Below are 13,309 nucleotides of genomic sequence, written 5' to 3'. Positions count from 1 at the left end.
GTAGGTGCCAGTATCATTCAGCATGACTCATAAATACTGGCCGTAAGGTATTATGTTATGATAGAGATTCCTTGCGCTTCTTATAGGCTACTTTTGCCAGCAACTTTCTATGGCGTTTTCTTGCTCTAATTACGCGGCTGTATTGTGTATTATTGTTGTAACTATGTAGCTACGGTGATGTTTAAAGGATAATAAAGCTTTTGGGAATGGATAAGAGTAAGTGAGCAATCTTTGCTTTTGTATTGCATGGACCCACCACATGCTCAGGTGCCCCTTCAGCAGCCGCAGTCCCACCCAAGACTTTCAGCTCCGCAGGCGCCGCGCAGGCAGCCAAAGTAGTTGGAGCTGCAAGACGCCGTCTGCAGGGTGACTGCCGAGTATGTAGGACAGGGGCAGCCGGCTGAAGCAAAAGCCCGATATGGGGCAAGCTTCCGCCAGCAGCTGCTCGAGCAGAACCGACAAGTATGTGTAAGGGCACATATGCATTTTTTTGAGCATAGAATTGAAGCGCATATGCCCTCTATATTATTTGTGTCGACCAGAAACAAGCATAAAGTGTACGTACATGCGGTGCGGTGAGGATCATTTCTTGCGCAGATTTACAAGATATAATAACTGGCGATGCCTAGGCATTCATGTGGCTAAAAGGAAAAACTCGCGTCAAGTTCAAGGAAGCAAGTATAGCCATGTAAGACATCTAAATGAAAGGGGCCGGCACAATAGCGATGGGTCAGAAACACATTTTCAGTGTTTCAGTATAGAATGACAATAGCCTGCAAATGCAGACGAATATAACATACCAAGGCCTTGTCACTGAGCTTCTTTAATTAAACTCATCTTTTTTTCAAGCACCACCATGAGGCGCACATGGAGAGCCTGCAGCAACTAAGGGAGCAGGTGGGACAAGAACTGCGCGGTTTGCGAGATGTCCAGCAGCAACGCCTCGAACTGGAGCATACGTGGCACGAGACCACGCAGCACCTGCTTCAGCAGCTGCTGGCTGCACTTGCCTATGGCGCTAGCCAGGCCCCTTGCCCCTGTCAGCCCCTCATGAGAAGTAAAGAACTATAGGCAAAAAATTAAAGATCCTACTTCTTTATTCACTTTTAAAAATTTGCTAATGCAGTAATGAAATATGAAGTACGACTATGGCTGGTTTGTAACAAATAATTGCTTATGTTACCCTTTAATGCATCCAGAAACAAGTGCTAAACATAAAATAGATCCCAACCTGTGAAAGATCACTAAATGAAAATAAGTCATGTGGCAATGAAAGAGTTGCACCAGGCTTACCTGCACAAGTGCCAGTAAGCCTGTTGGTGCGGGCATTCTAACTGTGGCACTGAAAATCGTTCGCCTGATTCTTGTCATGTCAATTTAAGCACGACGCTGCGCCCCGATAGTTCTACAATTTAATCTTGGCTCATCCAATGGCGAAAATGACTTGATGACTGGCGAGGGAATTCGGAACTTAATATAACATCACAAGCAACCAATGAACATACTCAGAAAAAGAAAGTAATGAAAAATCATTGGCTATGCTGCGTCATTTGATTTGTGATATGTCTTTTTTGTTTGTTTGCTGCATTTCTAAATTTTTTGTAGTGGCATACAGGGCTTCAATGTCTCTTTTTCTTTCTTGTGCAACTCTTTCATTGTCCCATGTTTTGCTTTCATTCAGTGATCTTTCACAGGTTGTGATCTATTTTTTGTTTAGCCCTTGTGGTGCAGTTTGTGTGCAATATTTATGCAGCAGTTTCTCTTAGTGAATATCGAAGTGTGATGTCCTGGCTCTTTTTATCTCTGTCGACCTCCACGACAGCATGTTCTTTTCAGGCGTAGAGATGTACCTACACATCTTTCTGAGATAAATATCGTTGCGTTGGTGCGTGATGATTTATGCATCTGCACATTTTTCTTTCTGGTGCGGTTTAAACTGGTTGCTATTTCTGTGTACTTGTGCAATGCTCAGTAGTTTTCTTAGACAACGCGTGTCGTGACCTGTGATATTTTATAACGTAGTTATCTGTGAAATTTTTAGATGGAAGCACAACGTGATGCGATATTTAGTTCAACGTGTCTGTGATATGTTGCATATGTCTCTACTACTGCAGTACTCAGGATACTTTTCGCACTTCAATGTAGAGTCTTTTGCAGATGATCTGTACACAAACATGTTTTACTGTAAAAAAAGGTCTGTGCCTTGAAGGTTGGAATAATACAGAAAGCTGCAGTTTTCCTCTAGTGTTTTAATGCCATGTCACTACTGCATTTGCAGGGCTAGCTTGCACTGTACAAATATTACTGTGTAACATTCCAGTTACTGAGTTCCATTAACACTTTGTTGGAATCCAACTGTTCATGCATGAACAAACTTCACGGGAGCCGCAGCGTTTGCCATGTCAAACGACTAGTTGGATGGCATTTTCGTCACTAGGAAGGAACTTTGCGGCTGCTGCGAAAGAAAATGGTGGAGGATCTAGAAGGTGCACGTAACAGCACGTTCAATGGAGTGGAAGCTGTGACGTGCACTGTGCATTTTGGCTTTTGTGAGCTTCGCTGCCCGAGTAGAAAGCGAGAAGCAGGCGCTAATGTCCATCATTGAGTAAGGGGACCAGAGAACTCTTAGCGATACAAGTAAGAATAAAAGTTATAAGACAGAACTATAGGCTACATGCACAGCATACAGGGCATCTAGGTGACGGCAGCAACAGCAAGCAAACCATCGCAGATACTTTTATTGCGCACTTAGTTTTAGTTTGCTTTCAATCCTATGTCTCACCACTAAAATTCTGTTTCACTTAGTATGATGTAGGCTCTACATAACCCTTGATTACGCAGCTTTTACATTTCTCTACAAATCATGAATGCTTTGCACTACGTAGACATCAACTACAACTGACTATGGAAAATGTTGTGTCAGCAATTTTACAGCATTAAATACACAATGCAATTATTTGGCATCTGTTAGACCACCACATCTTACTGACACTACAACAGTGTGTATACACCTAGTGATGCTGGCGCTGCTGTTGACGTCACAGCTACTGCCGCACACTCCTCAAGTAACGCATGTGTTACGCACGGATTGTGCCAAACAATCTAATGTCACTGTCTCGGACAGCAAGACCTCTCAAATGCATGCTGGACCCCGTGTGTCGGGGCAGACCGTGTGGAATGGGGTCGTCGTTACTGTCGAGCTCACTACTACTGCTGCTGCCTTCATCACTGTCATCGTCTGATTCTATGTCGCCCTCAGAAAGGCGAAGGTTGTGCAACACAGCAAATGCTGCGACAATGTTGGCCGTACGTTCCGGCTCGCAGAGGAGGATGCGGTACCGCTGCAACCCTCTGCTTGGAAGAGGAAACGGCACCCTGGCTGCTACCGAGTGTCCAAGGACGTTGGTGTGATGAGCGTCGCCAGTGGCGACGTTGCAGGTGTCGCACCTCGATGGTGCACGAGATGTTACCGACGAGAACGCGTCGGCGTTAGTCGGCGCCTGTAAAATATTAGGTAACGTTAAGCTTGACCTTTGCTGCTCAGACCAGAGCAGACCACGCACAGCAGGTACTCTCGTGTGCTTGTCGAGTACGTGTGCCTAAAAGCCCCTTGATCGACGCTCTTGGAGGGATTTCACTCAGACCTAAAAGCCCCTGCACCTTCAAAATATAGCCACGACTGCCAGCAGCGTGCATCTCATGGTTTGTGCCAAGAGAAAGACAGATTTATTTGCGACAGCTCTACGAGCTGCAGCACAATAGGCGGCCAGTCCGGCGGTTCGCCGTCTCCTTTAAAGCCGCTCGCTGGTTTACCTTTGCGTGGACGAGCAGGGAAACACCGCGCGACTGCGAAGGTATAGTTGTCATGTAAAATCCATATCATATCGAAGGGCACGTCGGTGGGCAAACGTGCGCGCCGGTTGTGAACGGAGAACGATGCGAACGAAGCGCGTGTCGTCTACGAGCTGCTCCTGGGCCGAACCATGGGGCGCGCTGAAGTTGTCTTTCAATCGCGTAGCTCGGCGGCGAGATGAAAGCCGTTCGCTGCTTTTCGAATATTCAGTGGCTTTGCTCAGACCGCATGATCGGACGCTTGTGTTTCTTGGTGTCCTCCCTGCGCATTGACCAGATTGGTCGATGCATAAATGATCGCTTACGAGAGCACGCGCTGTCACCATAAGGAACGGGATGGGTTGCACCTTCCCAGTCGTTGTAAGCCATTGGAACGTTGGAACCTGTACCATCAGCGACTCGAACTCTCAAGGGAAGTTGCGATAAGGTTGCGCGTGAGTTTACTGAAGCATATTTTATCAAGAAAAAAGAAAGAGGGGTGACTCATGTGTAAGTGAGCCATCTACTGTGCTGCGCAGTAATAAAATAGCTTCCTCGGACATCGCTTTTCATCAAACCTTGGTGGATGCTTTTCATTCTTGCCTCTATGCGCATGTAACTTGAAAGAGCGTAGGTTAGGGGGTGTTGGTATTCCATAACTGAGGTTTTTTAGCGCACGAGAAGGAACGAGAGACAGAGGCAAGACGCGGACTGCCACGTCTTGCCTCTGTCTCTCGTTCCTTTTTGTGCGCTAAAAAAACCTCAGTTATGGGATGTGCTGTACATACGTATAAAATCTATGTCTACCGGAAATAAACTAGTTGCAAGTGTGTAACCAGTGTCGTGCCACATTGCGTGCCTATCACCGAGGCAACGGGCGCTCCCCTGCTCGTTCTTCTGAAGTGCTTTCCCCTGTGCGAAGATTCAAACTTCCACTGACAACCTTGGCATCGTCATTACAGGCCAACTCGCCCAACTATGCGTACGAACCTCCACAGTTCCACGAAACTGCCGACCCCTTCCCGTAGGTCCAACTTAGGAATGCGATGGCGCTCACCGCGACGAAAGAGGAATGCGAGGTGGGTGACGTCAGCACCCGGCCGGCCTTGTTCCTGCCGACGATGGGTCGCCAAAGGGATTTAAACGGGCACTAACGTGAAAAATGATTTCTTCTGCATCAGTAAATTACCGTTCTACAACACCAGAAACACCACTCTTACAACGATAAGACGTTTGGTGAGCCAGAAGAAGCGCAAGAACGAAATACAGGTGGCGACGCCTACTTAAGTTCCCGCACCTGGGGCTGTGACGTCTTGGACTTTGATGGAATCTTCTAGGGCCTACTAATTATATATAGCAGTACAGATTCACCACATTGTGTTCTAAAGGAACCACATATTAAGCATGGCAAGTTTCAGGAACCTTTACTCAGCCAACGCGGCCCAAATGCGAAAACATACTTTCGAATCCTTGACGTCACGCTGACGTACGGGCGCTGGGATTTCGGCGCGAAATTCCAATACTGATACTTGGACCTTCATCTTCTCATCTAATAACCACACCATATTTTTTTTTAAATGAATGCCTGCAGGCTTCTCAAACAATGCTTCATTAGACTGAATTGATTTATTGTTTCGCTTTAGTATCCCTTTAAGGCAGAGCCAGCCCATTTTTACGTGAGAGTCGCCAGCAGCCGCCCCATCGTTCTGGTGCGCTCTTGCAGCTACCTGTATCCTGTTACCTGTCATATCTGTACATATTATATAAGGCTTTCCGGCTCCTCTTCGTCTTCTCAAAGAGTCCGTCTCTTGTGCTCGACTCCGAGTCGCGATACTGGGGAAGGGGAAGGGAGGAGGGCGAGCGCGTTGATTCTCTCGCCTGTGTGCTTTTGCTGTGCCACAGTTCTGCTCAACAAGCAAGCGGGGTCCTCTGAGGGTCAGTGGACGCAGAAATCAACGCAGATTAGGCGCCCATGAGACGCTACCGACATGCTGGTTGTGCGGGAACTCGAACTCTCAGGTGCTTGTAACGCCGGTGAAACTATATCAAAGGGAAAGGTTACTGCGCACGGAACTTTTTTCATAATGTCGAAAAAAACGTAACGGATGTTTCACAGATAGACACTGACATACCGTAATATAGCACTGCATATCCAGAGGGGCACGCAAAACTTGTAGAAGACGCTAGAAATCGGAATACATTTGTTTACATACTGAAAGTGGTCACGTACTAAACAGGGAATAGGGAGGGGGGGGGGGGGGGGGGGAGGGCGAGAGGGCTCGATTTTGTTTTAGCCAAAAGGCTCTAATGCGATGATCTTGATATGTATATCAATTCGGGTCCCTTCTATAGAGGACTTACAAAGTGCAGACGCGTCGAAATGTGAGGGGAAACAAAAAGAAATCATGAATTACTGGCTAAGGTGAGCATGCTCAGAAGTTGTGCATTCGAGAGACGTATGCGTAAGGTAAGTTTTGTCATAAGCAACTTTTGATAAATACGATTCAATGCGAATCCGGCGCTCTGATGCAGGCTGCTTTGCAGGCGATTCTTTCATCGGCATTCGATACCGGCTACGCCGCCGCCCGCCATCGTCGGACCTTCGTCGCCGCGCGAGAACGGTCGTGGGAGCGCAATCGACAGATTCACTGTAAGCAATTGCAAAGTCAACACAGTGACTGCACATTAGGGCCCCGGCCTTGGTGCGCGACTTTACACCACTTCGGCCCGGACGCATCTAAGCATACCAACTCGCCCAGCTGTCAGCTCTGACGAAGCGTAACACACAGTCTGCGTCGCTGCTACCGATCTGGCGAAGAAAGCCGGAGAGGAAAAGCAGGTTCCTACCGAGGGTGCTCGCTATTGTCTCGTAAGCGATGCGGCATCTCTTTCGGAAAGGAGTGAAATAAGATGCTCTCCTAGGTAACTGTGTAAGATATATAAGAACACCAAGGCGTAATAGTACCCATCGACCTTTATGGATAGGGGACTGAGCTCACGGTCGGGGAAGCTCGCGGAAGCTGCATGGTGTGTTTACCGGACGAAACCAAGATCATCCTTCTTGGACGCGAAGGGGACACCTGGAGACCGCGCCATCTCCGCACAACGGGAGGTCGCGTTTGGCAGTGGAGTTCGCTGACGCAAGATCGATGGCCTACAGTGTTACAGCTGGCGCCAAGCTCTCTAGGTCAAGGAAAGTAGTGCTATGTTGGGCAACCGGACACAACAAAGGCGGCCAGCTTTCTTGTCCTTTGTTGTATCTTTAGAAGATACCATTAAGCGGAGAATGATGCAATCTTGCCCGCAATGGCTCCGGAAGTGGGCTCAAGCGAAGCTTCTGCGCAGATGACAATCAACCGTAAGTGTGGTCGTGTCTACCCTCAACTGCGCGGTGGATATGCAATACCATTTCTTTCTTTCATTTTTTTTCTTTGATGCTTAACGTCATCAATATCTTGTGTTTGGAGCAGATTAAGGCACCTTTCACAGCTTTTGGTTTTTAATAGAAGCTTTTCTTGCCTCTCATCAACACTTCTCCCTCGAAATGTGGTTTGGCGTTTATGCACTACAGTGTGAACGCATCAATATTGCGTGTGATCACGCCTAGCACTGCATGAAAGACGACACAGAAGTGCGCATTAGAATTCATTTGACAGCCTTTAATTACCAATTTACTAAAATTCAGCTTCACCTATAGATGTCAAAACAGGCGATGGATATGTTTATTGCTATTTTGATTCTGAAGGTGTAGTCGTGGTTACAGGTATGCACACCTAAGCTCGTCACCAACCCGTCAAAAGTAATGTCTACGAGTATAGCTTCGCCATCTGCCTGTTGTTCCGAAAACACATCTGATTAATCCGGCAGAAAAAAAAAGAATTATGCGGATCGAACGCACATGTTGCAATCTATGTGGAGCCAAGCTTTCGGGAGGTGGTTCACGAAATGCTGTAAACTTGCCCATTTCCATCCTGCATCTTTGGCGCACAGGAACCTGACGCGTGCGTGTGCTCTCGCCTGTCCGCGTGCCACGTAATGTGCGACAAATCATATATGCGTTTCTATATTTCTTCTTATCTATTGTGGCGCCACTCGGCTGTCCTGACACTCTTCTAATTTATCGTAAATAGTAAATAGTTGCTGGTCAGTACATGGCGAGTTCCCAGACGTGGGTACGTGTGTCAGAGTATATGAAAATCATCATCGTCGTCAACACGTGGCAGTCATCTCAAAGAGCTACTTGTTCCTGGCATGACAGCAGCGTATGTGCGTCTGCGGCCTACAATGACGAAAGTCAACAGAATTCACAAAGATACCGTCTTTTGATTCTGCAGCCATGTTTTCGATGGTGAGGTCTCGCTTTGAAACTATGTTGTATGTTGCATATATATATATAAATATATATATATATATATATATATATATATATATATATATATATATATATATATATATATATATATATATATATATATATATATATATATAAACATCACGAACTCGCTTCAGTACGTCGTCGCCTCGCCATTCATTGCATATATTGATCGGTAAAAGGGAGGCGGAAGTGGCCTGGACTTTTGCATAGCGTTCTACGCGATGGGGAGTACGAGTATTTCGTGGAAAACCGAATAGTCAGGAAACGAAGCGTCTAGTAAACGCCTTGCACGAACCTCCACAAGCGTAAACACGAATGAAAATATGAAGAAACAACTAACTCAGGTAAGGCATTGACAAACGCGACTTGCATGAATGACCGAAATACAGGATGCGAAGTGTCCCGAAAAAAAAAAAGAAAAGCCATACGCTATTTGCCACCCAACCCACCTTCACCAACTGGCCTAAAGATATCGTTCGAATACTGCCACTGGAGACACTCCAGATTTTTCTTTTCTTTGTTTTTATGCGCATGTCAACCTACTTGGGAGAGCAAAACCAGCGACCGACCGACCGACCGACCGACCGACCGACCGACTTAGGCGAAACCAAGGAATGGCAACTCCGCTTTAAAACAAATATTTTGCTCCTAAGAATTTGTTGCGGAAAGAACTGTCACTATACAAACGGAACAGGGCAACGCCAGATGCGAGCGATGCAATGGTCACTCGGTCATTTGAAACAGACCGCCACTAAAAGTGTCATCCAGTTGACACAAAGCGTCCCCAACAGAGAAGATTGAGCTTCTACGGACCGTGCGTGACAAGCATGCCAACAAACCTTGGCACACATACTCGGAGCATAAAGGCTGCATTGGCAAAGCTCACAATAAAAAATTAGGACACTGGCTGTAGCAATGTCGCAAAAGCCGGCGTACGTATCTAGGTGCAAGAGGAGGCTATCATGGCACGACTTTAACTATATCAAAGATTTTTTAAAATTTTCTTCATTATAAACAGTCAGCTATGCTCTAAGCCGAAAGCTAAAGGGAGCATTGGGTAACACCCTCTTGGCTAAGCAACCTAGAAACACCTATTAGCTTCTCTCGCACAGGTGAACTCCGAAGTGCTTCTAGTCACTACCGTTTAAAAGCTGTGGCCAAGAATAGGTTTCAAAGGCGAGAACCACAACTCGGCGTAAATTTTCAGACTCTCCCACTGGCGTGTTGTCTCGTACGTTCGCAGCTGTGGTATAATCACATAAAACAGGTCCGAATTCAGAACCGGCCTAAAAGTTCTTGAGGAAAGCAGGGGCACTCGGTGTTCGGTAAAACACAACAGAGTAGAAGCCTGACTTCTTTTTTTTTCTTTCATTGCTGTTAGCAAAGAACATTCGCACCTTCGCAAACCCTTGCAGGAAATTGCCCAACTCTGTTTTACCAGTTAATGAGCAAGGGTAAGGAAACAACTTAGAACCTAAAAGGAAAGCGCTCATTCAAACAATAACACAAAGCTCTTCAACCTCAGCTGATAGCACAAAGTGATTCTTGAGAGGCGCAGGAAGAAGCAGGGGGCGCTTCGTTTGCCAGGCTGGTGCGGAAGCATCTGGGAGCTCGTTAGGCGAAGACTGCCAGGAGGCATCCAACAGTCATCCGAGTGTTGTGAGTAGCTGCCAGACGGTCTGTGGTTCCGAAGAACAATAACAAACATGAATCCAATATTTGAAGCAAGGGGTTCGCAGTTTTGCCCTGTGCGGCAGGATGCGGAAGCTGTTTCGTTCTTGTCGATCGCTCTAATCACGAGCACAGACGGTGCCAATCAGGAAGCCGTCGAACAAAAAAAAAATGAAAGCAAGAAACTTCGCTGCTCACTATAGATTGACGATAATAGACAAAAACAAACACATTTAGCAAGTGTCGCTTTGCGCAAACTTCACCTTTAGTGTGCGCGCGTGTTCTGGCGTACGTGTCTAAGAGCTTAACTAAATTCTGCAATTATACGCACCAGAACCGCGATCTCATTATGAGGCAACGCCATAGGGTGTCTATGTGTGTGTGTGGGGGGGGGGGGGGGGGAGGCACGACTGCATGTTACTCGACACACTTAGGAGCAATTTTTAGCGCGTCGCGTTCTTTTCCGTGCGCCTAAACAAAAGTACATGAACAGTTTCTTCTCTCTTCTTTTTTTTTGCCTTACGGTCTCATTTAAATGTGGCCACCGCGTCCGGAATTGAACCAGCAACCTCGAGTTGAGCAGCGCAACCCCAAAGCCACTGTGCCACCCCGGCGACGTACGCGCGCTCATACACTCTTTCTCCTTTAAAGCGAAGTTTTTCTTTGCTAACCCTCGTGGACCATGGCTGCTGGGCGCTCCTGCCCCCTTGCCACCTAGCTCAAACAGATATGAAAAAACAAAAGAAAGAATTCATTACGTGCCCGACGACGACATCGACCCTCGGGCCCCGAGCACAGCAGCCCGATGCCCTAAGCATTAGGCCACAATCACTCGTACGCACTTGTATCGTGCCAACACCAACTAGCTGTTTGAGATGACCACCGCGTGTGTCACATCGGGCAGCAGCGGTACGCGAAGGCACGGCGCTTGCATCCCAGCAGACGCGAAGGTGTTCTGCGTTTTCATAGCTTGTAACGAGGACGACGTGATTTGAGCGAGGCGTTTCGGTACGACGTTAGGCTCACATTGCAATAATATTAAAAAAAACAGTAACGCAGGTTTAAGCACTCTTTATGAACAGTTAAAGAAAGTTTCGCTGTGAGTATAGATTCCATGCAGCGAGGCGCGCGGGGTCTGCCGCAATTCTTTCCTTACGCATTGAAAGTTTAGACGTATACTCGGCACTGCCTAGCTGTATTTTTGTCGGTGATGCCGTGAATTGTAATTCATTAGAATATTGATTTACTTTGCTATCACTGGCGTTTCGCTAGGTTGTTGCGGGAGGCACTTGCTTCCCTAAACTGCGTGTTCTAGGCCACATCTGCGCTCCTCATTCTCAGTCATTCCTAGTTCTCGCACAAAATAGATTAAAGCTCGTATTCTTTCGTTATATTTCGCTTATGCATACGAAAATAAAGCAGAGTTGAACTAGTTTAAGGCATTATGCTATGGCTTCGTAGTTAACCCGAAAGTACCCGCATGGTGGCTTAGCGACTATGGTGTTGCAGGTCGCGAGATCAAATTCCGCCCACGGGGGCCGCATTTCGATGAGTTTGAAATACAAAAAGAAAGCCCGTGGGCCGTGCATTGGGCACACGTTAAAGATCTGCAGGTGGCCAAAATTAACCTAGATCCCCCTCCTCCCCCCCCCCCCTTATACAGCTTGCCGCATAATCAGATATTGGTTTTGACACGTAAAATCCCAGAATTTAATTGATTGGCTTTAGCTTAGTCGACAGTGAACATAATCATCTAAACGGAAAATATTCAGTGATATTCCACTCTATGAAGGTGGATGACCAGTGAAGCTGTGTATGCGGGCCCCATTATGACGAACTGTCCATTGCCGTGCGCCAAACGCCGTATGTAACATAAATGGAGGGCGAGGTGCGACAAGGCGCGAGTAGTCGCTCCTACACTATGTTGAGCCTCGGAAGATGATGAGGGACCGGGCGGTATACATACCCATGCATTGTTGCAAAACACAGCCCGGCACCTTTCACTGACCAATCCCGGCACGTAGAACAGACACGCAGCTCACCGCACTTGGAGGGCGCACGCTGTTTCACCGTAGCCAAGACGATCCTGCGCTGGTCGACGTCCTGCAGTGTAGTAATGGTTGCGAGGTCGCTCGAGAACCACAAGTGGTCGCACACAACACAAGCCGTACAAAATTTGTTTCCCACAAACTCCCTCTGATACCTGACCATTGCTCCTTTGAATAGTTCCAAGTTTGCGGGATCTAGGCTACATGGATGGTTCGCATTTCATTCCGCTTGATGGACCTGGCGGGCAGCACGCTTACGGGACCCACCCGCCGTGGTTGCTCAGTGGCTATGGTGTTGGGCTGCTGAGCACGAGGTCGCGGGATCGAATCCCGGCCACGGCGGCCTCATTTCGATGGGGGCGAAATGCGAAAACACCCGTGTACTTAGATTTAGGTGCACGTTAAAGAACCCCAGGTGGTCGAAATTTCCGGAGTCCTCCACTACGGCGTGCCTCATAATCAGAAAGTGGTTTTGGCACGTAAAACCCCATAATTTTTTTTTTTTATGGGACCGACACCACGGCATAGCGGAAGGAAAGGCGATAAGCAAGCGCTTAGAACGCCGACAAAGAGAGGGCGGTGCGAACGTATACATGGCCGACGCGGGTCAAAGTGTAGTATCGGTTCTTATCAGCTTAGTATCAGATATGGGTTGTGTTTCTACCTAGGATACTACACTAATTTCTGCAAGTTGGCGGAGTGCTTCACCCCGCTGTGGGTTGGCCCAGTATTGCACAATGTTCGGGATCGGCCCATGTACGGGGAGAAATTCACGCACTACACGGCTCGATAGACACACGCAATTTTTCTAGAACCTAGCCATATACAGTGTCGCCGTAAAAAGAAATGAAACGAAGAACGGAGAGAAACGTTCGGTTCGAGCCCTTTGTTCGGTATACCATTGCCACAAGCCTCATGACAGAGGCCCATGCTTGTCGTGTGAATCTTGAATATAGCCGCAACAGGTAGCGCCACCACTCAAGAACCTTAGTGGTTTGAGCGGTGGCGCTGGCTAACACTCCCTGGGTTAGTTCTAGTAGTTACACATAAATAGCCCAGAAAGTGAATCTGGAGACGGGTGCCGCGGTAGCTCCATTGGTAGAGCATCGCACGCGTAATGCGAAGACGTGGGATCATTCCCCACCTGCGGCAAGTTGTGTTTTCATCCACTTTCAATTCCAATAATTTATAATTTCTTTATTTCAATTAGTAAGTACAAGTAATCTCCCCTGTGTTGTGCTTGGTGTCTTAGTTCATTGGCTTCTTATGATATGATTAATAAAAAATCGGGTCCCTCGGTTAACCCCATTTCTTTTCGTTCGCTGCGGGGCTTGTGTAAGCTATAGCATAACCGTCTTACTTCTTTAATGTCGCGTGAAGCAGC

At 47.2% G+C, this 13,309-nt stretch overlaps 1 non-coding gene and 1 pseudogene across 1 annotated transcript; both read left to right on the top strand.

Moving 5' to 3' along the window:
• Positions 1-12,514: 12,514 nt before the first annotated feature.
• LOC135921331 (U2 spliceosomal RNA) lies at positions 12,515-12,686 on the top strand (annotated as a pseudogene).
• A 319-nt stretch (positions 12,687-13,005) lies between these two features.
• On the top strand, positions 13,006-13,077 carry TRNAT-CGU (transfer RNA threonine (anticodon CGU)). The gene has a single exon. It is a non-coding gene; the product is annotated as a tRNA-Thr (tRNA).
• The last annotated feature ends 232 nt before the right edge of the window (positions 13,078-13,309 follow it).

This window comes from Dermacentor albipictus, chromosome 1 (genome assembly GCF_038994185.2).
Source record: "Dermacentor albipictus isolate Rhodes 1998 colony chromosome 1, USDA_Dalb.pri_finalv2, whole genome shotgun sequence".
Taxonomy (NCBI): domain Eukaryota; kingdom Metazoa; phylum Arthropoda; class Arachnida; order Ixodida; family Ixodidae; genus Dermacentor; species Dermacentor albipictus.
The sequence above is the reverse complement of the archived record's forward strand: the minus strand, read 5'-3'. Positions and strand labels throughout refer to the sequence as shown.